Source organism: Paroedura picta, chromosome 5, assembly GCF_049243985.1.
Source record: "Paroedura picta isolate Pp20150507F chromosome 5, Ppicta_v3.0, whole genome shotgun sequence".
NCBI lineage: Eukaryota > Metazoa > Chordata > Lepidosauria > Squamata > Gekkonidae > Paroedura > Paroedura picta.
This window is the reverse complement of record NC_135373.1, coordinates 73,893,503-73,916,311: the sequence shown is the minus strand read 5'-3', so window position 1 is coordinate 73,916,311 and position 22,809 is coordinate 73,893,503. Positions and strand designations below refer to the sequence as shown.

At 39.0% G+C, this 22,809-nt stretch overlaps 1 long non-coding RNA gene across 1 annotated transcript in view; it reads right to left on the bottom strand.

The window, feature by feature from the left end:
* Nucleotides 1-430: 430 nt before the first annotated feature.
* LOC143839081 (uncharacterized) overlaps nt 431-22,809 on the bottom strand; it is a 35,395-nt gene continuing 13,016 nt past the window's right edge. Inside the window, exons 5-6 of the long non-coding RNA XR_013231592.1 lie at nt 18,592-18,750; nt 431-476 (exon numbers count right to left, since the gene is read on the bottom strand). This is a non-coding gene — a long non-coding RNA (uncharacterized LOC143839081). The remainder of the gene's footprint in view (nt 477-18,591; nt 18,751-22,809) is intronic.

Sequence of the window (22,809 nt, the reverse complement as noted above, 5' to 3'; positions counted from 1 at the left end):
GAGGTATGGCATTCTCCACAACATATTAAACAACAATCAGAAATATTTTGGGTAGTGGGATGGTGGAGAAATCATACATATAGTTTACTATCTAATAAAGGGAGCTTTGACTCTTGAAAGCTTATACCCTTGGAAATCTTGTAGGTCCTTAAAATGCTACTGGACTTGGAGTTTCACTGTAGACCAACACAGCTACTATCTTAAAACAGTGTACTGTATATATTATGAATCCTATCCATACAGGTAATGCATTGTCTTCCCATTCCTCAGCAGCATCCTGCTTTCACTTAAAACACCAACAAGAGATAAAGGAGACTCTAGAATAGGGCACAGAAAAATGCAATACTTGCCCAGATGTATTTAGGATTTGCTCCATTCATGAAAGAGGAAGAAAGGGCAGTTCTGGCTCAGTTCTCTCCTTACTGAAGCATCTCCTTACTGTACTTCACGGCATGCCATCCTGGAAGACCTTGAGCCTAAGTAGGGGCATTTCAAGAAGAGAAAGTAGAAGAGGAAGATATTTTAAAGGACAATTTGGTGGATGATCTACTGATGTAGCATATAGTCCAGCTTTCTGTGTGGGATATTCTGGGAGGGATTCTAAACATTCATACAGTTGCCATAAAAGAACAGAATTACTCAAGATGGGAGTATTGCCATAGAATTTTAGCATCTATAAATAAAAACAAACTGCACTAGTCCCAAACATGAAAATCCTTGAAAAAGACTTGTTTTTATTTTATATTTAGCAAAACAGAATTTTAAATTATAAGGGTACATATATTCCATAAATTCCCATTTACAAAATCCACTTCCATATAATCCTCATTTCTCTTTTTAAAAAATCTCTTGCTTAGAAAGTCCAGTCTCTGCTTTGTCCCACATAATTGGCTGTTTAGTATACCCATATTTCTTGCTTCACCCCTTACACTTTGGGCCTGGGCAGCCAAAGGTGTAGGCCTTTCATTCTAGTACTTTAATTTCAGTTAGGCTGGCACTGTCGGTCCAATCAGCAAGATGAAAATTGAACTGGGCACTTCCTGGCTCAAGCTCTCAACCACTATATTATACCAGCCAAAAGGTGAACTCAGCATTCCCACCTACATTTGGCCCAGCTACCACGATAATTAAGCTTGTTTTCTCCTAACAATTCAGGAACCTGGGTTAGTCTGAAGAAGATTTTGATCTGTACTATCTTTTCCCATGGACTTTCTTTTATATCTTCATTCTAAAATGTATTCTTTGTACCAACTTTGTTTTCCCCGTGGACCTTGTTAGTGATGATGTCTGATTTGAACATATGTGATGTTTACACTAACAAAAGAAAAAAATGTTTCTCTAGTGGTATATGTAGCTGAATGAAACAATGCTCCATCAGTGCTAATTGTCCACTTTCTCAGGTATCCATTTCCAGCTGTGACCTTATATCAGGTGTTTCTGAGGATAAGAAAAAGCAGGATCTCACACATGAGTATTCCCAACAGCATGAATAATTCTGAGTCAGTTTAACCCTTGCAAATATATTAGCACTCAAATGATTGAGATAGCCATCAGAGGTAGAACTTGAATCCATTTATTAAAGAGTTGCTTCAGTGAGGGATGTTTATTCTTATATGTGAGCACTGGTTTTCACCCTACTCTTCGAAAAGCAAAGATCAAATTATTGTTGGCTTTAGTATCATAGATTGTCCAGACTGACTTGCTAGTGATATCATAGATTTCATCACTTTCATCAGGGAACTAATAAAACTGACTGGGAGGTAGGGGAGGTTGCTTACTTGTAACAGTCATCACCTGTAGATTTATACTGATGGGTTTCATTCTTATGCTAGAAAGTGGTATTTGGAAATGCAGTCTTGGACTCTACATGCTTCAAAGTAAAGAAAGCATAACATCTAGTTCAGTTCTCTTCTGTATATTGCAGTGGTTACAGCATTTATTTAATTTTTTATTTACATTATTTATATTAGTCTGCCTTTCTTACTTGGATTTAAAGTGGATTAAACAGAGTAAATCAATATAATCCAAAAGATTATATTCAATAAACAATACAATATGATTTGGGTTATAGAACCTATCAGAACATAGTGCCCAGAACATAGCATCTTCAGAGGGTAAAAATCATGCTAAATTTACTGAAGTTACTGAAAAGAATGGGGGATAGAATTGTACCATGATGATAACTGGTTGCTAGAAACAATCCTTGGAGTCTGATCTGTGAGAAATTCAAAACTGTTTAGCACACATCTCCTGATACCTAGTTCTGTTTCCAAGCCCCTTAATAAGATGGCATGATATAGTGTATCAAATGCTGCAGATAAGTTCAGTAAAAGTAATTTAAAAAGCATGGCATCATCGATGTTTCCATTTTTATCTGATATATGTTAATAATCAAAGAATCAAATGAACGTTGTTTGCTGGTCTTTGACCATAATAATCAAATCCTGGATTCTTGTTGGCCCACTACTGTTCGCTCAATTTCCCCAAAACTGGAAGATTAGAGACTGGGCAATAATTGGCTGTATTTTTTAAAGGGAGGATTTTTAAAGTAGCAGATGAATACTGACATCATGGGGTGGTCAAGGAAAGATTCCCTGAGTTAAGATTGATTTACAATAGATACTATTTGTTGAAGTAGTCCTTACATGATTTTATCAGCCAGTATGGACAAGGATCCAGAATACAAATATTGACCTTAACTGATCCCAGGAATTTGTCAACATTAATTATGGAAACTGGGTGTAAACTGCACGGAGCTTTTATTCCAACCCCAGGTCGATTCAGTCCCTGCCCTCTACACAGAATGCAATTTCCGTTTGGATTTGGGGCGATTTAAATTTTCCTTCTGCAGCAAGAAGGATTGATCCGGAGTGACCCTACCTTTATTGTGCGATATCTTAGAGTGCTTTTAATGCTCAATATTTCAAGATTCAGATTAGAGAAACCAGGCTGTTTTGAATCTGGGCTCTCCTCCGTGGTAGAAGACCCGTGATTGGCCACAGGTGGTCATGTGGCAGACTTGCCTTAAAGGAGAAGCCCCTAATTTCTCTCAACTTCTGTCGGTCCTGGATTTTTTCTCCCTTCTCTGCCTTTTTCGATTGTCTCACCCACCCCCTCCAAGAAAAGAAAGAGGCTCCCTGCTTGGCTCCTTCCCCCCCTTCAAGAAAAGAAAGAGAAATTTATTGCAACTGAGGGGGTGGACACTGCCAAATTCCAAGATATTGAGTCATTAATCAACGCAGAGATGCAAATGCTCTTCCGCTTCTCCGTCTCTACTTTTCCCCCCGTTTCTGGCTCTGCTTGATGCCACCTCATTATGAGGCAGGCTAATTTTCTTTTCTAAGTAGAAGAAGGACTTAAATTAACTCAAACTAATAAGTAACAGCTCTTATTGCATATGTTTTGGTTTTCGAAGATAAGAGAGATAAGAGCCGTGCCTGGAAAGATCTCGCGAGAACTAAGCTCCAGAGACATTGCTTTAATATCAAAACAGACTGGTGCTTTCGTTAGGACTCTGTAGAACCTCTACTGGTTATTTGCAAAATTGCAAATATATTTTGGAAACAACATATGCATAATTGATTAAGTCTAACAAAATTCCAAGCCTGGAACATGTTTTCGCTTAAAAAATTTGCATATCTTCTAGAGAAACAAACACAAGACCTGAAAGAATCTATAAATGGCTCGCTTAAAAATATGCTCATGGAGTTTAAAGGCATTAAGGAAGAAGTTTCTAACAGGAATGATGAACCAATAGTAGTGGCTGATGATAGCTCTAAACAAGGTGGAAAATTACCAGCAGAAGAGGAATCTGAAATTATGGAGATGGAAAAGGGGATGTCAGAGTCTTGCAGCTCAGATAAGGACACCCTACCTGAGAAGATATACAGCCACTCCAAAGCAACAGTACACACGAATCAATTAAAAGACATATGGATCTGCGGTGAAAGCAATCGATTGAAAGGAGCTTCTTGGAAAAACATCTGTACTGATATTGGAGTCCAGGAGGTACAACTGTTTCAAGATTTATCGATGTATACTCCGAGGGAAAGACTACAACTGTACCTTCCTAGCCAAAGACCAACAGGACAGAACATTAGTCAATGGGAGCCACAAGACGTAACAAGCCTCGATATGAGACCCCCTTAAGAAGCTTGGGGAATGGAAATGTAACACAGTGGTTGAAATTCTTTTCCTCTTTTCCCTCCTTTCCGTAGCTATATAGGCAATATAACTAGTTAAGAAGTTAATCTGGGGTCTAAGATCTTCTAAGTCAGCTGAATTTGTATTATTAAATCTAATTTCGTAGTGTCTACCAGCCCAAAATTAAAGCATAACTAAAAGGAGACACCTAATGGAATGGGCTTACATTATAGTGTGGGGTTTTAGATTTCCTATGATAGCTGAATTTGAATTATCTAACATATCTCTGTAGTGACTTTCAGCCTAAACTTAAAGCATAACTAAAAGGAGGTTCCTAACTGAGGAGGTGTAAATGTAACTAACGAAGAATTTATTCTACTAATTAATGAAGACTCCATTTTATCATTTCTGGTATTAATAATGTAGACTTATATAACTTAATAACCTTAGCAACTCATAAACATATATTTGTTTCTCTTCTTTCCGTACAACTAAGCAGGCTTGTTTTTTTTTCCTTTTTCCTTTTCCCTAGTGGAAATGTGGAGGGCTCTAGGACCACGTTAAGTATAAACTGTTTATGATTGTTAAAATTGTCAGAAACTATGCAAACAAATGCTGAAATGATGGTAACAAAGTAGACTTCTCTTTTTAAATGTGGTGCAAACGTGAAAAAGTCTATAAAAAGTCTATAAGCTTTGGGTAAAAGTCCTTAATATTGTAGCCAGTCTTATAATCTTAAATGAAGAGAAGAGGGTTTTTAAGATTGAAACGGGGAACCAAAATGTTTTTCCGCAGTGCCTCTCAACCCACATACAGAGCTTCTTCTCCTATGCGACGACGACAGCAAGACTAGAATTGGCCAAGAAATGGAAAACGCAAGAACTACCCTCGACAGAAGACTGGCTGAATAAACTAGCTGATTTTGCCAAGATGGCCGAACTGACACTAGTAGTGAACGGAAGAATAGAAGAGGCCTTTCAAGAACAATGGGGCCCTTACCTGAACTATTTACAAAGGGGATTAAAATGGGGAACCAAGTGTATCAAATGAAGAGCATAACTCTCCTTTTCTGTATTAACAATGTAGATTGCATGTATCTTACTATCTTTAACTCTGGAAAATAAAATAAAAACTCTCTATAAAAAAAGAAAAGAAAAGAAAGAGGCTCGGCTCCCCCCCGCCCTTCTGAACTACTCTAACCACGTGCAGAAGACTTTCCTCTTTCAATGGGGAGGGGGAGTGAGAGGAAGATCCAAGTTCAAAGCGATCTGAATTCAACAGGATTGACAATGGAATAAACAAAGTAAGTGCAGACTCTGCCCTGGGTCAAAATGATCCATAAATAGAGTAGATAGTGTATTACACTTTTTCCAGCATGCTTGCATTACAACAGACATCCAGATCAAGGTGTATTCTTTATTCTGAACACACTGTGGCACCCAAATTGGAGGCCTTTTGAATTTAGCTGGAAAAATGCAGTTGGAGACTTAGCAAGAGGCAGGTATGTGACCTTCATCTAGGTATATCCAGATTTCTTTATTAACTAGTAGTAAAGCTCGTTGCAATGGGTGCTAGCTCATGTTTTGCTGTTGGTTTAGTGCCTCAATTGGAAGCTGGAAACCCTAAGAGGAGGTTTCTTGTCAGAAGTATGAATCATAATTTATGTATATAGATTACTTGATTTATAAGCCATTCCTGTATAAGATGCCTTATGGCAGGTAACAGTTGTAAAACCCCACATTAAAATCCCCCTAGGAAATCCCTTAGGAAACTCTAAATAAACCAGTCAGGTATAAACTAGAAGTCTCCTTGTTTCAAAAAGAATTAAAGCAGTACAACACACACCAAAAAGCACATGAAATGCGCACACACACACAAACACACGATTAGAAGAAGAAGAGTTGGTTCTTATATGCCACTTTTCTCTACCCGAAGGAGGCTCAAAGCGGCTTACATTCACCTTCCCATTCCTCTCCCCACAACAGACACCCTGTAATGTGGGTGATGCTGAGAGAGCCCTGATATCACTGCTCAATCAGAACAGATTTATCAGAGCCCAAGGTCACCCAGCTGGCTGCATGTGGGGGAGTGCAGAATTGAACCCGGGTTGTTAGATTAGAAGTCCGCATTCCTAACCACTACACCAAACTGTGTTGATTATCTAAAGAAGGTATGGTACAAGGGAATAGCATTTGTGGAAAGAGGTGATAGTTACCATCACAACATGCAGAGGGAAGTCCACATATTCAGGTAAATGGCCAGTACTTCATAGAGAAAAGGAAGAAAGACTACACACAATTAGGCAGGCTATAACAGGTGGCCATAGAACACACACGTGAGAGATATTAAAATTAATATTAATTTATCTTTGTTCAAGGTTTAGTTTGCCCCCTCAAACTCTCTCATATACAAGTGGAGGTGTGTGAAGAGTCCCAGAACACAAACAGAGAAATTGGTGCTGGCTGTTCTAGTTTATGGTACTATTAATTCTGCGGGTTCAGTGATCACAGACTCCAATTCTTCAGAACAGCTCTTTTTATTTAGCAACTCCAGCAACAGACTACAACTACTGAACAGAGAAAAACAGGCAAACTCATGCACTTTTATACCTTTCAGGCAGCCAGCTGCTGCCCCTGATTTGCTCTAAGCAGAGCAATCAGGTTCCTTTGATTAGTTAGTTCCTTGGCTGGCAGAAGCCCTCATTTGCATCAGTGGCCAAATGCCCACAGACATAGCAGGTACCTTAGGCTGTGCTGATTTACCTATGTATAACAATGACCATAGGAGACAAGTGATGGGTTTGTCCATGTATGAACAATGGTCTGAGTGCAACCTCATTGGGTTCCCATGAAATAAACAATAACCATGATTGCTTCCCCTGAGTAGAACAAAGATGTTAATGTTTCTTGACAACCCCTTGAGTACTAGACAGGAAACTGTTTAGGCAGGGTAGCTGTTAGGAATTGCTAATTGAGGTCTTTGGGTGTGAGGGGAAGGAAAAATTATGAAACTGATGAGATTAGTTACCATTCTTAGAGAGCCTAGTGTGCCAAAAGTGTGCCTTTGGGTGGGGAGAGAAAGACATTAGCAAAACAGCCCCTTAGTTCCCAAAAAAGTCTAATGTAAGTGTCCAGGTATGATCCTGGAGACTGACATTTGGCTGGCATCCATGTTCTCTATACCTGTCTTGGGAGCAGACAGCATAACTATAGACAGTATATTTTGCCAATTTTAGATGCAGTGTCATTTATTTCAAGGTCAGTTTTAGCCAGGCAGTGTGCTACAAATTAATATATTTTATAAAAAGTTTGTGAATTGTCCCTTACATGATTATTGATTTATATTGCCCTCTTTTGCTCCCTTTCTCAACTGCAGAAACAATAGCCAACAGCAGGTGTGATTAGAGGGGGGGAAGGCACTGAATAGGACTGGGGGGATTAAACTTTTGTCTATTCAAGTTTTTCTTTCTTTTAAGAAAATGTTTATTGCCTATCAGTTTTCATGAAAAGCTGAACAGAGTGAATATTCAGTTCATGCAAGTTATGAACAGCTCTATTTTGCCTGTTTCCTCATTTCATGCTGATGTTAAACAAATTAACATATACACCTCAGCTTCTCTGATGATTACAAAGAGGGGATCCCAAGAAAATGACATTTTTTCTGTTCTTCATTGGCCATTTTATTGTAGCCATTTTATATTCCTTCTGAAAGGAACCTGCACTCCCTAATCATTTGCAGCACTGCTTTGTTATGGCATCAAATTCAATTAAGCCTATCCCTACAATTACTTTAATTTCATAAGGACAACAAAGAAGGCAATGTAATTTTATAAGCACGGCATTTGAAAATTGATTTTCACTTGTTCAGAATGTCTGTTTTTCTTCAAGTCAAGCATATCACATGATCAGTTTGGTGATTTCTTCACAATTTAAAATGAGCTTTTCCATCTGCATGGGCATATTCAGCCCTCCAACTGACTGGGGAGGGCACTGCTGATGCATGCTCACAATTTAATAGCTTATGTAGGTTGTATGTGCCCTAGGGCCAACACAGACAGAACATACATCATTCAAAATAGGTTAATGGTTGAATATATGTACTGTATTTGCATGGGCAGAGACATTAATCAGCCAGCAAATGCATCATGTTGGCACATGCTCAAAAGTTATGGGATCAATCTACTATTCCCAATGTGAGAATGCTCAAATATTTCAATCCAAGTAAAAACATTTGATGCCTGTTTTAAGAAGCAGGCAGGCAAAACAAACAAGATTAAAATAATACAAAAAGAAGAACTGCAGCTTCCTTATCACCATCAACCCAGTAGGGTCAAAAGAAACAAGAAAAGCTATCTTGTAGCTTTTTTCAGGATCGTTGCGTGAATGGCAAATGAAAGATGATAATGAGGACAGGTCCAGCACAATGTTGAGAATGTACATGCTCCAAATGTTGGCAATACTATTTAAAACATTTAAAGTGTCTGAAGTGGGCTTTTTACCATTTGTAATCAAACTACAATTTGAGCAGAAGAGGTTTCATATCTCACTCTTTTTACCTCCACTAAATTGTCAAACATACCCAATGAACATCACAGTCCTAAGCAGATTCAAGAGGACACCATGAAAATGTGAAGTGCAACTTTCATAAGGCTGTGTAGTACTGTTCATGTACAAATGTCCTATCTAGAATTTTCAGCATGGATTCTACATGCCAGCAATACCACACACAACAATCCCCAAGGTACAATTCTTTCATTAGGGTATATATTTTAAAACAATGTTTAGATGTAAACACAAAAAGGGGGAACTATGACTGCCATGAGGTAGAATAACAGTGAGCTTTCCCTAACCAATATGGATCCAATCAGTTTGGTAGCTTTTGATGCACAGCTATACTACCACTAGACACACAGAGGGCCTAGGTTGAGCCTCATATTACAGTGCTATATTTTATTTTACTGCTGCCACAAAGCAGTTGGCTCATTTGGGGAATCATGTAAATTGAATTAAGTGTGCATAGAGTGGAAAGATGATTTTGAAAATAACTGTAGCTTACATGGAACTGCAATTTTCTATATTCCAATCTGTTTCTGGAATGAAAGATTAATTGTGACATTGTTGGCTATTGGACAATTGCCCCCCAGAAGCTAACAGGTTAGGCTTCCAAATTAACTTGCACAGAGGATAAATTTCACTTTTCAATTTATTCAGACTATTGGTATAGTTTAATATATCATTGAAACCACCCTTTCTGAAACATTTCTTTTCCTATTTCATAAAATGTAACTCTTGAATGAAATGTTTATATAGAAGATGGGAAAATACATCTTCTTGATGTCTCACATCATTCAGGGACTGAGAAAGTGCAAAAGAATTGTCAGGCAAGTACTGGTGCAATAGGACAATGTATTGCTCACTGGGAAACAGATTTCAATGATGTCAACCGAAGATTTTTATCTATATGAGAATAGTTCTGGTTCTGGTCGAGTTGGGTGTTGCTCTTCTTTGTAGCATTTTGCTTTTCTTATTTGATTTCAGCCCATACTTACTAGAAAGTAGCTGGTAAAGAGTCAATTGGGAGTACTCCAATTTGGAGTTTAAATCTCTTAACTAGGATGCTCGTTTAGGTTACCAGATAATTTTTTGCCCCAATAATATGGCTGATAAAGCTAGCTGGTGGGAATCTGCTTATCTGATTGATGGACATACCTTTCTAACATTCATTTTTCAAGCTCTCAACCAGCTATAGTTAAAATACAAAGCATTTTAATAAAAACCTAACCTATTATTTTAGTTTCTCCATGGTTTAATCTGTTATTGTTTTCATCAATGATTTTGGAACATGCCAATATATACAAAGGGCATTGGCCTTTACAGAAAAAAGGAAAGCTTTCTTGTATTCGACAGCAGATGAACTTTAGGAGAGAAGCTAAAAAGCTCTTTGAACAGTAGAATCATAGAATCATAGAATCATAGAGTTGGAAGGGGCCATACAGGCCATCTAGTCCAACCCCCTGCTCAACGCAGGATAAGCTTTTAAACAATTTTTTTTAAACAATTACTTTAAACAAAGTAAGCTTTTAAACAATTTTAACATTTTATTGTGCTCTCTGATGGGGGAGAAAATATAGCCAGTTGAATTCTTATAAATCTTAAATTTTATTTCCTTATATATACAATTCATCCATAATTGGTATCACTAACTTGGGTGGCAATTGATGAATTATATTTCTAACTTCAAACAACCTATAATGTGCTATAAAAGATCAAGTAGGGAACCTTCAGCTGAATCAATAAATCTAGGTTCCCACCCTATTCTAATAAATGTGATATATTACATTATGACATCTCTATCCTTGAAACCATTGGTGAAGCCTCTAACAAAAAGAAATTATTTATTATTTAGATTTATTTCCTGCCACTATCGTAAAAAGCAGGTTACAACAATAAAAACATAAAAATCCACACACAAGATAAAAAAAATTTAAAGCCAAAATAATCAATATTCAATAACTTGGCAGCAAATATAAAAACCCCACTCCCTCCCCTCCCCCTCCACCCCCCTCCACCCAGCACCTTAGGGGAGGGTCTAGCAGTGCCTGTCGTACCAGATGGAATTGCTTTGCAACAAGGAAAGAAAACTTCAGATTCTTTTATTAATTACACTATTGAAAATATGATGGATGAACCACAATTTGCTCCAAAGCATGAAAGACAGGCAACACAATATGATTTTCCTGATGATTGTACATTAGTGTTTTTATCAAGAAATTCTTCTTTGAGTTCTAAGGAACATGTTAGTTTTTGCCTAAAAACTTATCTAGATGAAATGATTGCACTGCATCAGCGGATTAGAATATATTAGCTGCCCATACATTTCTGGCAGCAAAAAAACAAGAGCCAATTTGGTGTAGTGGTTAGGAGTGCGGACTTCTAATCTGTCATGCCAGGTTCGATTCTGGCTCCCCCACATGCAACCAGCTGGGTGACCTTGGGCTCGCCACAGCACTGATAAAGCTGTTCTGACCGAGCAGTGATATCAGCGCTCTCTCAGCCTCACCCACCCCACAGGGTGTCTGTTGTGGAGAGAGGAATGGGAAGGCGACTGTAAACCACTTTGAGCCTCCTTCGGGTAGGGAAAAGCGGCATATAAGAACCAACTCTTCTTCTTCAGAATATTTTAGTGCATTAAAAACAATAAGGGTGTAAATGCTTTACACTAAGCACATTCAAATATAGCTATGCAACCTTATGCTTCATTTTTTAGAGTCCATATCCGATTCAGAAACTGGCAAACTTTCAGATTCTCCGTGGTCTACAATGGACCTGTCTTTGGAATCTAATAAAATGTTAGTATATCCCATCCCATAAAATATTGATACCTCTCCTGGAGATCAAAGTGGCAAGCCAGGGAATACCTGTTATTTATTAGATTTGCCACAAAAATTAATTGATCCTGCTCAGTTCCTGAAACCATGAGTTATTCTTACCTTCTACTCTGCTAACCTTCCTAGGCAAATCTGGATTTTTTCCTGCTCCTGTTTTTAAAGATAATAAAAAGAGGCCTCTTAATTTAATTTATTCTTCTATTATATCAGCTTGAGAAAAATAATCTCAGCATGAAAGTTTAAACCAGTATCCCATTAAAGACAGTAGTTCCAATTATCCGATTATCAATTAAATCAAAAGTTATGGATATAGATGGAGACTCACTGGGATCTATCAATGTACATTTACAGATGGAGCAAGAATCCCTCATATAAAAACTAGAGTTGCTCAAAACTAAATTACTCTGTTGTTGTTGTTAGGTGCGAAGTCGTGTCCGACCCATCGCGACCCCATGGACAATGATCCTCCAGGCCTTCCTGTCCTCTACCATTCCCCGGAGTCCATTTAAGTTTGCACCTACTGCTTCAGTGACTCCATCCAGCCACCTCATTCTCTGTCGTCCCCTTCTTCTTTTGCCCTCGATCGCTCCCAGCATTAGGCTCTTCTCCAGGGAGTCCTTCCTTCTCATGAGGTGGCCAAAGTATTTGAGTTTCATCTTCAGGATCTGGCCTTCTAAGGAGCAGTCAGGGCTAATCTCCTCTAGGACTGACCGGTTTGTTCGCCTTGCAGTCCAAGGGACTCGCAAGAGTCTTCTCCAGCACCAGAGTTCAAAAGCCTCAATTCTTTGACGCTCGGCCTTCCTTATGGTCCAACTTTCACAGACATACATTGCAACTGAAAGACCATAACCTTGACTAGATGCACTTTTGTTGGCAGGGTGATATCTCTGCTTTTTACAATGCTGTCTAGATTTGCCATAGCTTTCCTCCCCAGGAGCAAGCGTCTATTAATTTCTTTGCTGCAGTCCCCATCTGCAGTGATCTTGGAGCCCAGGAAAATAAAATCTGTCACTACCTCCATTTCTTCCCCATTTATTTACCAGGAATTGAGAGGGTCGGATGCCATGATCTTAAGAGGATAAATGAAACAAAACATACTGCAAACATGGTTTTCAAGTCACTACTGAGAAAAAGAAACTTTGTAGATAATCTAGTTCCCTATTGGTGAAAAAGAGGTCTTTTTACAATATAAATGTTCCTTATTTCAAATGCATGCATACCTGTAAATTCCTTGCATACATAGTAACCCATTGAGAATAATAAAGGTGGACTTTCAGCTTACAGTCCATGACAAAAATATGCAGGCTTGTCCCCTGCTCCTGTCTTTTTAGAAATCAGCTGCAAAGTGCTTCAAGAAAAAAAATCTGGTATCCTAAAAGAGAAAACATGGAGAGCTGAAGTAGGAGCAAACTTATTTTCTTTATTCTTAAACAAAATGACTTGGGTGAAAATAAAACTCTTCTGGGAAGGGTGCATCCTTAACCAAGGCCCTAGAATCAGTAAACAAACCTGAGGTGAACTGGAGAATAGTTAGTAGTACTGTTGAAGATATCACCAATTTTTAAATAGATTTGACAGTTTTACAGTTGCTCAAAATATGAAATCAGGGTTGCATCGCTTTACTTGACTTTTTTGTGTCAAAATATGTTCCTCCTTTCTTCCTCTATTTAATGCAGGCTCCATGCCAAAGTTGTCTTCTAACGTCTGCTATGCCAGATGTCACCCCTTTTGCCCTTTTGCTCTATCGGCAGCTTTTCTTTTAACTCAGCTGAAGCCTCAGTTAGTAAAGAGACTTTTTTTTAATTTAGTAAAAGAGTCCTTACAAATAACATCTTTTGTATACTTGAATAATAATCAGAAATTCCAGACTCTAGTGCTGCATACAACTACAATGTATATAAGGAAAGATTACTCTTCAGTCTTTTGCAGTACAGTTCCTCTCCTTTGCTGTAAGTGGTGCTGAGTCTGAGAGAAGATCATCATATTCTCACTATTCCCATACTCTGAGAGAACAGCTAAGCCATCATGCCTGCAACACACATCAAGGCAACTGAAAGTGGAATGTTATGGCAAAGCCCTAAAGCAGCAGAAGAAAGAATGCTATTTCAGATTGGGGTGAATTCCAGTTTTCATTAATATTCAAAAATTCCACACAAACGTAATATGGTGAGGGAAAATATTAATTCCTTTTCTTCTATTGTTCTGATGGAACTATATTTGCTTAACATGGAAGCATTGCAAAATTCCTTGTCAATGGATAAGCAAGTTGGAACAGCTTTTAGTAGTGCCTTCTTCCAATTATATCTACATTGAAAGATGTATCATTACCCAAACCAGGGAGCCGAAATGTTTTGAGCCTGTGGGCCTTTCTATAATTCTGACCAAGCATGGTGGGTGCAACCACAAAATGGCTGCATCAAATGACTCAAATGACTCAAAATGACTCTTGCCACATACCTTCAAGCATCCCATGAAGATCCTTGTGTTGCACTGTCAGCTGCTCCCAGATTTTTTAAAAAAAAATCTGCACAGCCAATCGAATTTCTAGTGGTCAATCAGAAACCTTGCTGGGCAAAAGCCCTCATTTTCTCAAAACACTTGGTAAGTGCCAGGAAATATGTTGACATGTTTTATGTATTTGCAACATGTTGCTTTATTAGACACTAAGTTATTACCAAATTATAAGTCTCCTGAATTAATTGGGGAAAATTAGTGATTTAATTGAAGACTTAGAGAGAGGAGCATAACTATGGGATCTCCATCTATTTCTAAATAAGTAGATTCTAAATTAATCAATCAAGTGTAAACTGGAAAATTGTTTTTATTAAGGAGAATTTAAAGGGTTACAATCAAGCATGCAAAAAAAAACCCACTGAATTATCTAAGAAAGGCAGGAGTGAAAATAAATAGCCTTTGGAAAATGGAGTAATACCCACTGTCATGATGTGAAGTGGGTAGTCTGTGGATTCAGCAAAACAACCAGTGCTTCATGAAAGGAAGGAAGGAAGGGAGCCCACACCCAAGCACACAGTGTATGCAAAGCATCCAAAGAACACACACATACTGAATGGTGTTGGGTTTATAGGGAAAATGTAAACTCAGTCAATGGCTGATGGCTAGCCCCTAAAACAATATGTTGATATTATTTCCTTTGTGTGACAAATAACCTGTGAGGTATGTGATGGGTTTTGTCTGGGTGTGGACAAGACTCTGGGAGCAATCAATATGGGTTCCCAGAAAGTTAGACAATGCCTGTGATTGTTCTACCAGAGTAGAACTAAAGAAGTTAATGTTTCTTGATGACCCCTTGATTGCTAGACAGGAAACTGTCTGGATGCAAGATGTGAGCAATAACAAATTGAATTATGTGGGTGTGAGGAGGAAAGACTGAAAAACTGATGACATTAGTACTAATTCATGGAGAGCCTATTGGAGAGAGAAAGCCATTAGTGAATCTTCCACATAGGTTCATAGAATCTAATCTAATTAGCCAGGTGTATCTGGCATCCATATTTTCTGTACCTGCTTGGGAGCAGACAGCATATTTTGGTCGAGAGGTGACTGGCATCTATTTCAGTGTCCATTCCAGTGTGCTGCAAATTAATGTCTGATGCAGTATTGAAGAGAGGCGTTTTTGTATGTAAACTACCTTCAATGTGAGGAAGGGTTGGGATACCAAAAAAGTCTGAGAGAAAAGAAAAGAAGGAGGAAAGAAATGATTGTAGTCCTCACTTGCAATCTAAAATGGATACTATTCTGTGTCCTCAGAATTCCATCACCTAATTCTTCTACATAAATGAAGCAAATCTCAGTTATCTCCATGTAGTTGCCTGTCACTGTATGACCCATTATGCACGGGGGTTTTAGCGCGCGTTTGGGGTGGAATGGCGGCGACTAAATTCACAGATAACGCACAGAGTCGGCTGCAACCGGCCGCAGATTCGGTGCACGCCGCCGAAAAAGCCGCGTTAGCGGAACATGGAAGAAAGTGCAGCTTCCCGGGTGACCAGGGCGCAACCGGAGGTGCTGCTGAATTGACCGCGTGCATAATCGGGGAGGGTCGGAGGCGGTGCGACCACTCAAGTGGCTGCCGGAACGAACGGCGGCGCAGGCCGGGGGGAACCCAAGGGAACACAGACGGAAAGGCGGCTGGAGAGCTCACAGTGGAGGGGGGCGAGGGGATCGCCGCGGCTAAGGACGGCAGAGAGGCCGGCCACCCACCTCCCACCCATTCCCATACACACACCCCAACCACAAATGAGAATGGAGGCGAGGTCTCTAAGAAAATACAAAAACTTTATAAAACAGTGTGAATGAACAAAGCACAAATATACAATACAAAGCTTAAAGTAGGGGAAACAATTTAAACGGGAAACCTATGGGGCAGAGGAACCGGGGCAGCAAAGAAGGGGAGAGGCGAACTGGGAGTAAACTAAGGGGAAGGGGAAACATGCTCCCTCCCCATCTGTGCCCGACAAACCCGGCAGGGCTGCGCTTGTGCAGGCTGCTTCCGCCCTTCCTGTCCTCCGCCTCTGACACTCGCCAACGCAGCGGCGCGCTTGCCTCGCTTCCCCTTGGCTCCGCATCGATGCCTTGGCACCCGCCACTCCGAGTTTTGCCGCCGTCATGCCCCGTCCCATGCATAACCGGTTTGCTTCGCGTCTTCCCCCTCCGCGTTTTCCATGTGACCCGAAAGTTGGGAGATATTGGTTAATTAGGGATGCACAAGTACCTGCTGTTTAGCCTGTTTTTGTTGAGACAGTTCAGTTATCCGTGAGCAGCTCAAGCTAGTATGATAGTTTTCTATAATATATTTAAATACTATAGTACAGTGGACTGGCAGCTTTTCATACATGTCTGTTCTCACAGAGTCTGATGGGAGCTCTATCCTCCCCCAAGGCATGTCCTTACTATCCACTACTTCACAAACAATTGGTTTTAAAAAGGAGAAAACAAGTTGTTCTAAATTAAAACTGGACTTTTCTTAAATCTGTTTGGTGTCTGCAATATGATTCATTTTTACACAACATTTTTCATAGCCTTATGGGAATTATTAACCAGCTTTCTCTCACTGTCATAAGTTCTCCCTGAGGGAGAACTAATTATCAGAAAAGTAAAGAATGAATAATATTCAGCATTTGCTAATATGTAGTAATTTTTTTAAAAAATATTTCTTGTCAAGAGGTAATTGAACCAGAATGGTTAGAAGAACACACTAAGGTCCTTGAAAAACTGTCATATTTATTTATATGGAAATATGTTTGCTATCATCATCATCATTTTGCTATTTGGTGTGGCTACTGCTGAGTGATTCTAGGAGAGTGTATGAAAGCAACTGCCCGCAGACAGTCGTCTTAGCATGATCATAGAATCAGGTATGCATAGCACTGAATGAAGCTAATAAATACAGTAAGTAAAAGAGTGCATATTGATTTTTAAACTGTCTTTATAATTTTAGATAGACAATATTTTATATACTCTTGTAAAATGTGCTTCTATATGTAAAGGAAGAGATTAGATCTAGCATAATGGAAAGAGAGGAAACGCCACTGAATACTACAGTTTTTCATGATTGTTGAATATACTATATTGATTAATCAACAAACAGCAAATCTAGAGATCCTAAAAATGTTTTGGGAATTAGAATCATAGAGTTGGAAGGGGCCATTCAGCCCAGCTTATCCAATCCTCTGCACAATAAAAGACCAGTCTAAAGCATCCATGATAAATATCTATCCCGCCATTGCTTAAAGACTGCCAATCTTTAATAATAATTTATTATAATTATAATTCATTATTTTGTCCATAGAAATGAAGTTAGCTTTTCAGCAGCACAAATTCAGAATGAATGAAATAGGTATACAGTTTGACTTGGGTTTCTATCTAAGTTCAGTTTCGATAAACATGTTTATTTCCACCAAGTAGGGTTGTCACAAAATTGACCACATCCTCCCAAACACTGTAGAATTGTGCAGAACTTTACATTCCAGGTGATGATGATTAAAATATATGACCAAATAACCACACATTCCACTTGCCAAAAGTTAGTGAGCTATGTTTAATCATCTATGAATGTATGAAGATGATTTAAACCACAATTGGTCCATTAAGCACACTATTGTTTACCCAATCTGTGAGTCCTCTAATAAGTCATTTAACAGGGGCAGCTGTTCACGGTCAACATTTGGTACCCCAGATCATTTAACTACATGTCCTGGGAGTTTAATCCGGGACCCCCTGTATGCAAGATGTTTCTCACCTACTGCCCCCAAAGTCCCATCTTTGTACCAGGCTGATATGGACCATTGATGTAGTGGTTAGGAACACAGACTTCTAATATGGCAAGCCAGTTTTGATTCCTCACTCTTCCTCCACATGCAGCCAGCTGGGTGATCTTGGGCTCGCCACAGCACTGATAAAGCTATTCTGACTGAAAAGTAATATCAGGGCTCTCTCAGCCTCACCTACCTCACAGGGTGTCTGTTGTGGGGAGAGGAAAGGGAAGGTGACTGTAAGCCACTTTGAGACTTTCTCGGATAAAGAAAAGTGGCATATAAGAACTAACTCTTCTTCAGTGCAAAGGAAAACAATGAGCTGAAAAGTCTGTAGAAGAAAAACAAGATAAAATAATAAAGATAATAACATAATAAAGATAAATACTGCAAAGGGAAGGAGTGAAATCCAGAGGTACATTGAACATCTAGGATGGACAGAACAGGTTAAGCTATTTAAAATGTTTAAAACATATTGTTATCCTATAGTGAAGACTGTTGTACAGGGAATTGGCACCTAACCCTCTTATCAAATATATTAAAAATAAAATAATTCAATTATCCTGAAGCCATCTGTAAGTAGAAGTAATTCCCACTACTTCTGCTAGACTCAATTAAAAAATTATTTGAATACAAAGTGATGTCCTGATATTGCTTACCATGTCCACTCCAATTTTATTTTAATGTTATGCCTACACAAAATATGCACGTTAGCCATGTCCCTGGGGCACAAGTGTTTCCTCTTTGGCTGTTACTCTGTTCATAATGAAAATTAATGTAACATTAAACCTTTTGAGGAAGGAAGCAACATCATCTCTTGCCCTGTAACTTCCGCAGCTCATTTACAAATTCATGTTGTGAAGCGATCAGATCAGCTTAGGAGAGCACCAAGTCACCATGAATGTTTTGCCAAAGGTCAGATCATTTTTGACCATGTCTTATTCCTTCCTGGGAGAAATTGTAAAAGACAATGAAAGACATTGCACTATTTACCTTGTCAAGAATAAATTCCAAAGCTATATTTAAAAAACAGAACACAACCTTGTTTAGTATTGTAGAATCATTTCTAAAACAGAAATTAACACATGCAGAGAAATGTTGGGTCATTTCACTTACAGGAACCATGCAAATATGATTTCAAAGTGATGGCAAATAAAAATCCATTAGCTTCTGTGTTATTCATCACATAGTTTCATAACATAAGCAAATGTCACCTGTCTCTTCCCATAGGAAAACTGAAGCAACTTCCCTAATCTGAACCAACAATATTCCAAAACCCGTTTGACTGTTTATCCACCTATACATTATCTGCAATACACAATTTGTCTGTCAGTATCCAACCTTTGTGCTAGCAGCACTCCTCACAGCAGTATTTACTTTTGCCCCCCCCCCAGCACCTCTGTTCATACCTAGGCTTTTACACATACTTTTCCTATATCAGAGGTCACTTGGAAAGCACAAAGATTTGAGGTCTTCAACAGAAACAGCGAGACTCATTTCTTGGAGAGGGTCTTTTTGTTTTTTGTGAAGGGAGATCTTCAATTGAAAGTATACTTACCTTTTCCTGGCAAGCAATTAATCAGGTATTGTTTTCTTTGAAAGTCTTGCAATGTTGCAGTGTCAATTTGTTTTAGTTTTAGTTTGGTCTAAAGCCATACTAATATACTCATTGCATTGGCTTAAATGGAGAAGACAAAATATAAATAAACAAAATATCCTGACATTGACCCATTATGCATGGTGGCAGCTACTTTGCACTGCTGCCGTGCTGTTGTGGCGGGGCAGGATGCCCCACCATTCCCCGTGTACTCACACATGCTGTGCACCGGGGCCAAGAAGCCCAGGAAGCTGCCAGGTGGTGTAAGTGGCAGTGGTCAGGGGGGGAGTGAGGAGGGGAGTGGCCAGGCTCCTGCCACACGCTATGGCAGGGGCAGTGGGATGCCCCTGCCATCTCCGTGGCTCCGCAGAGCTTGCATGGGCGTGGGCTGGGTGGGCCAAAAGGTCCGGTGCTGGCAATTATGCACAGAGCCAGCCTACCCCAGCCCCTGCCGGTGCCCGCAGTATCCTGAGGACTGCGGAAGTTCCCGCGTTCCATGCCTGCGCTGGCGATGGGGACGTGTATATTTGGGGAGTTTCCCCGATGCCCTGCCGCCACCAGCGGGGGTGTTCTGGCCCATGCATAATGGGTCACCATGACACTAACTTGAACGCTAAGATGCCTGCCCACCCTCAGTAAAAACATCTGCTCATAGAAGGCAGGAGGGAACAATTTGTATTACTCCTCATCTCACAGAAACTTTAAGCCCCATTACATTCATTTAAGTCCACTGAAACATAGAGAAATAATTTGGCAAGGATAGGTGACTGTAGCAAGAGAGGGGAGACATACAGCTCTGTTCCCAAAGCATAAGAATTCGAGTCACTGGACATTTCTCAATCAGTCAGTTGGATCCAGTGATCTTTAGGCAGAAGAATCATGAATATTTATCTTGTTCCCTTCCTTTCTTTATAACCCCAAGAAAGAGGATTTTGATAGTCATGGAACTCACATAGCTTGATAACCACATGTGACCGGATTGCATCGAAAAGACGGAAGGAGATGCAGTTACTCCATCTTCCCTTTTCTATCAGCATAACTTCAGTGAATGAAGATGTAGGGCAGGGATTCCCAATCAGGGTTCCATGGAATCCTGGGGTTATGAGAGTGCTCTCCAGAGGATATGTGGCCATTCCCATAAGTTTGGGTGGCCACTGACATTACTAGATGTCAGTGGAGCCCTCTTCCTCTGTTGCTCTAAAGGCCTAGTCTCTTTCTCCTCAATGGAAATGGTAAATGATCAGTTGATTAATCAACTGGCTTGCACATCTTACTTCCATGCCCGCTTCTCTGATGGTATGTGCCACCACTTTTGTGGTTCCTCAAAGCTTGAAAAATATTCCTGGGGTTCCTCCATGGTCAAAAGCTTTAGAGAGGTTGATGTAGGGTTTTACCCCTTCCTGCTTGTATATTGAGACATCATCACTTCAAAGACACCAATCCCACAACTCTCAAAACTAACTTTTCCAAGGCTGGAAAGGACTGTGGGGTATGGGAAACAAGGAAATGTTCTATTTTTATTTGCACCTTCTGTTGACATATTGCTAGATACAACCCAATCAAATTCTTAGTTGCCAGTGCTGAGTTGGACAATGTAACAACATAAACAAATATAAAATTTTCAGCAGCAGGTGCACTGCAAAATTCAATTCAACCCTTATACTCAACATTTGAGCTACTCTTGCTCTTCCTTTCTTGTCCTTTGGCAGCAAGAACTTATCTTCTGTGCCACAGACAGGAACAATGTAATTACATTTTAGCACTGTTGCATCTCCTTCTGCTCATCCATTCATCTTATTTATATTTAAGATTGGGAATGGGGATTATATAAGAATGTAATCTGCCCTTTCTATATCGCAGTTATTGTAATGCACATTTGCTAAAAACTCCAGGGACTCTCTTTCAGTCAGATAGTCCATACTATCATCATCACAGCTGTGAACATGTCTTGGACTTATTTTACACGATCATTATTTTCAGATGCACAACATCTTTTTTTTAAAAAAAAATCTTCAATACTTTGAAAAGCATGATGATTTCATGCTCTCATTCTAAAATGGGTCATGTCCTTAACATCATTTATGATAATTACCAATAATCCTGAATTTATGTATGCAAAACATATTGGGATATTGCTTACATCTGTTTGGTGCAGAAGGTTAACATTTGTAACATTCTCAGATACAGTTAGGCTATATTTGTATTACTATAATTAGTAAGTAGATATTACTTTCAGCAGCTCATAATGTTCATTAATGCTCCAAAATCTTCCTTCCTAAAATGCAAACCAATAAAGTCTACTTTAGATCTTCATTTGAAGACATATTTTACAGTATTCTTATTTCCTATTATTTTATCATCTTTGTTTATAACATTCATAATTTCATCAAGAAACCTATGCTGTAGCTTTGCTAAAAGTATAGTGAAAGTTTAATTAAGCTTTATGCTGCTCTGAAATGGGGAGGGAAGAACTCATTATCTTTACAGAGAACAAGAAATAGATCTCAAGGGAGATTTAAGGGAAATTAAACTTATGAAGCAATTTGACTACTCATTTAATAAGTTGTTCCAACACATTATTAAATATATACTGGTAAAGTTTTGCAGAGTAATACATGCCACTGTTTATAGAGAAGAGACATGGAGAAATAAGCCAACCTAAGCCAAACAAATCTTATTTAATTACTCAGTAAAGATGCAAACAAAACCCCTACATCCTGCAAGAAATATTTCCCACAAGGTATGTCCAACTTCATTCCCATTTTTACTTACATATCCTGTTTCCACCAACAGAAAAAGGTATTTAAGAAAATACAGAAGTCTATGCAGGAAAAAAATACTAGTGTGACAAAATGATTTCATAGCATAATCCAATTTGATTACATTTTATTGCTTAATGGTGTGATCCAGTTTTAGTGCATTGCTTACTGTATTATTGTGTTCACCCTGAGTTTCAACAAGAAATTTGCAAAGTGATAGTCATGTTGTATATTGTATTGAAATATAATAGTCATTCAGGTGCCACATTTGTTTTATCTCTCAGCAATAAGGCAGGTGATAAATAAGGCAGGTAGGTTGATGATGATAGGTAGGTAGGTAGGGGGGAGAGGGAGAGAGAGAGAGAGAGAGAGAGAGATACCAAGGAAATGTACCAAAGGAATTTGTCCCTAATCGGGTACTACACAGTAACATTAAGTAAAATGAATTTTGCAGACTCAGAAATTTAGTTTAAATGAAAGTTTTGACTCGTGGTAACAGAATAGAAAATCAAAATAGATGGTAGGCTAGGAATTAGTCAAGCACTCTGACATTCATACTTTTCTGAAGCAATATTGAATTGTGCCCCAGGTTTCTCCTCATAAAATAAAGATATCACTATGAACTGATTTTAAACCACTTTAGCCTGATGA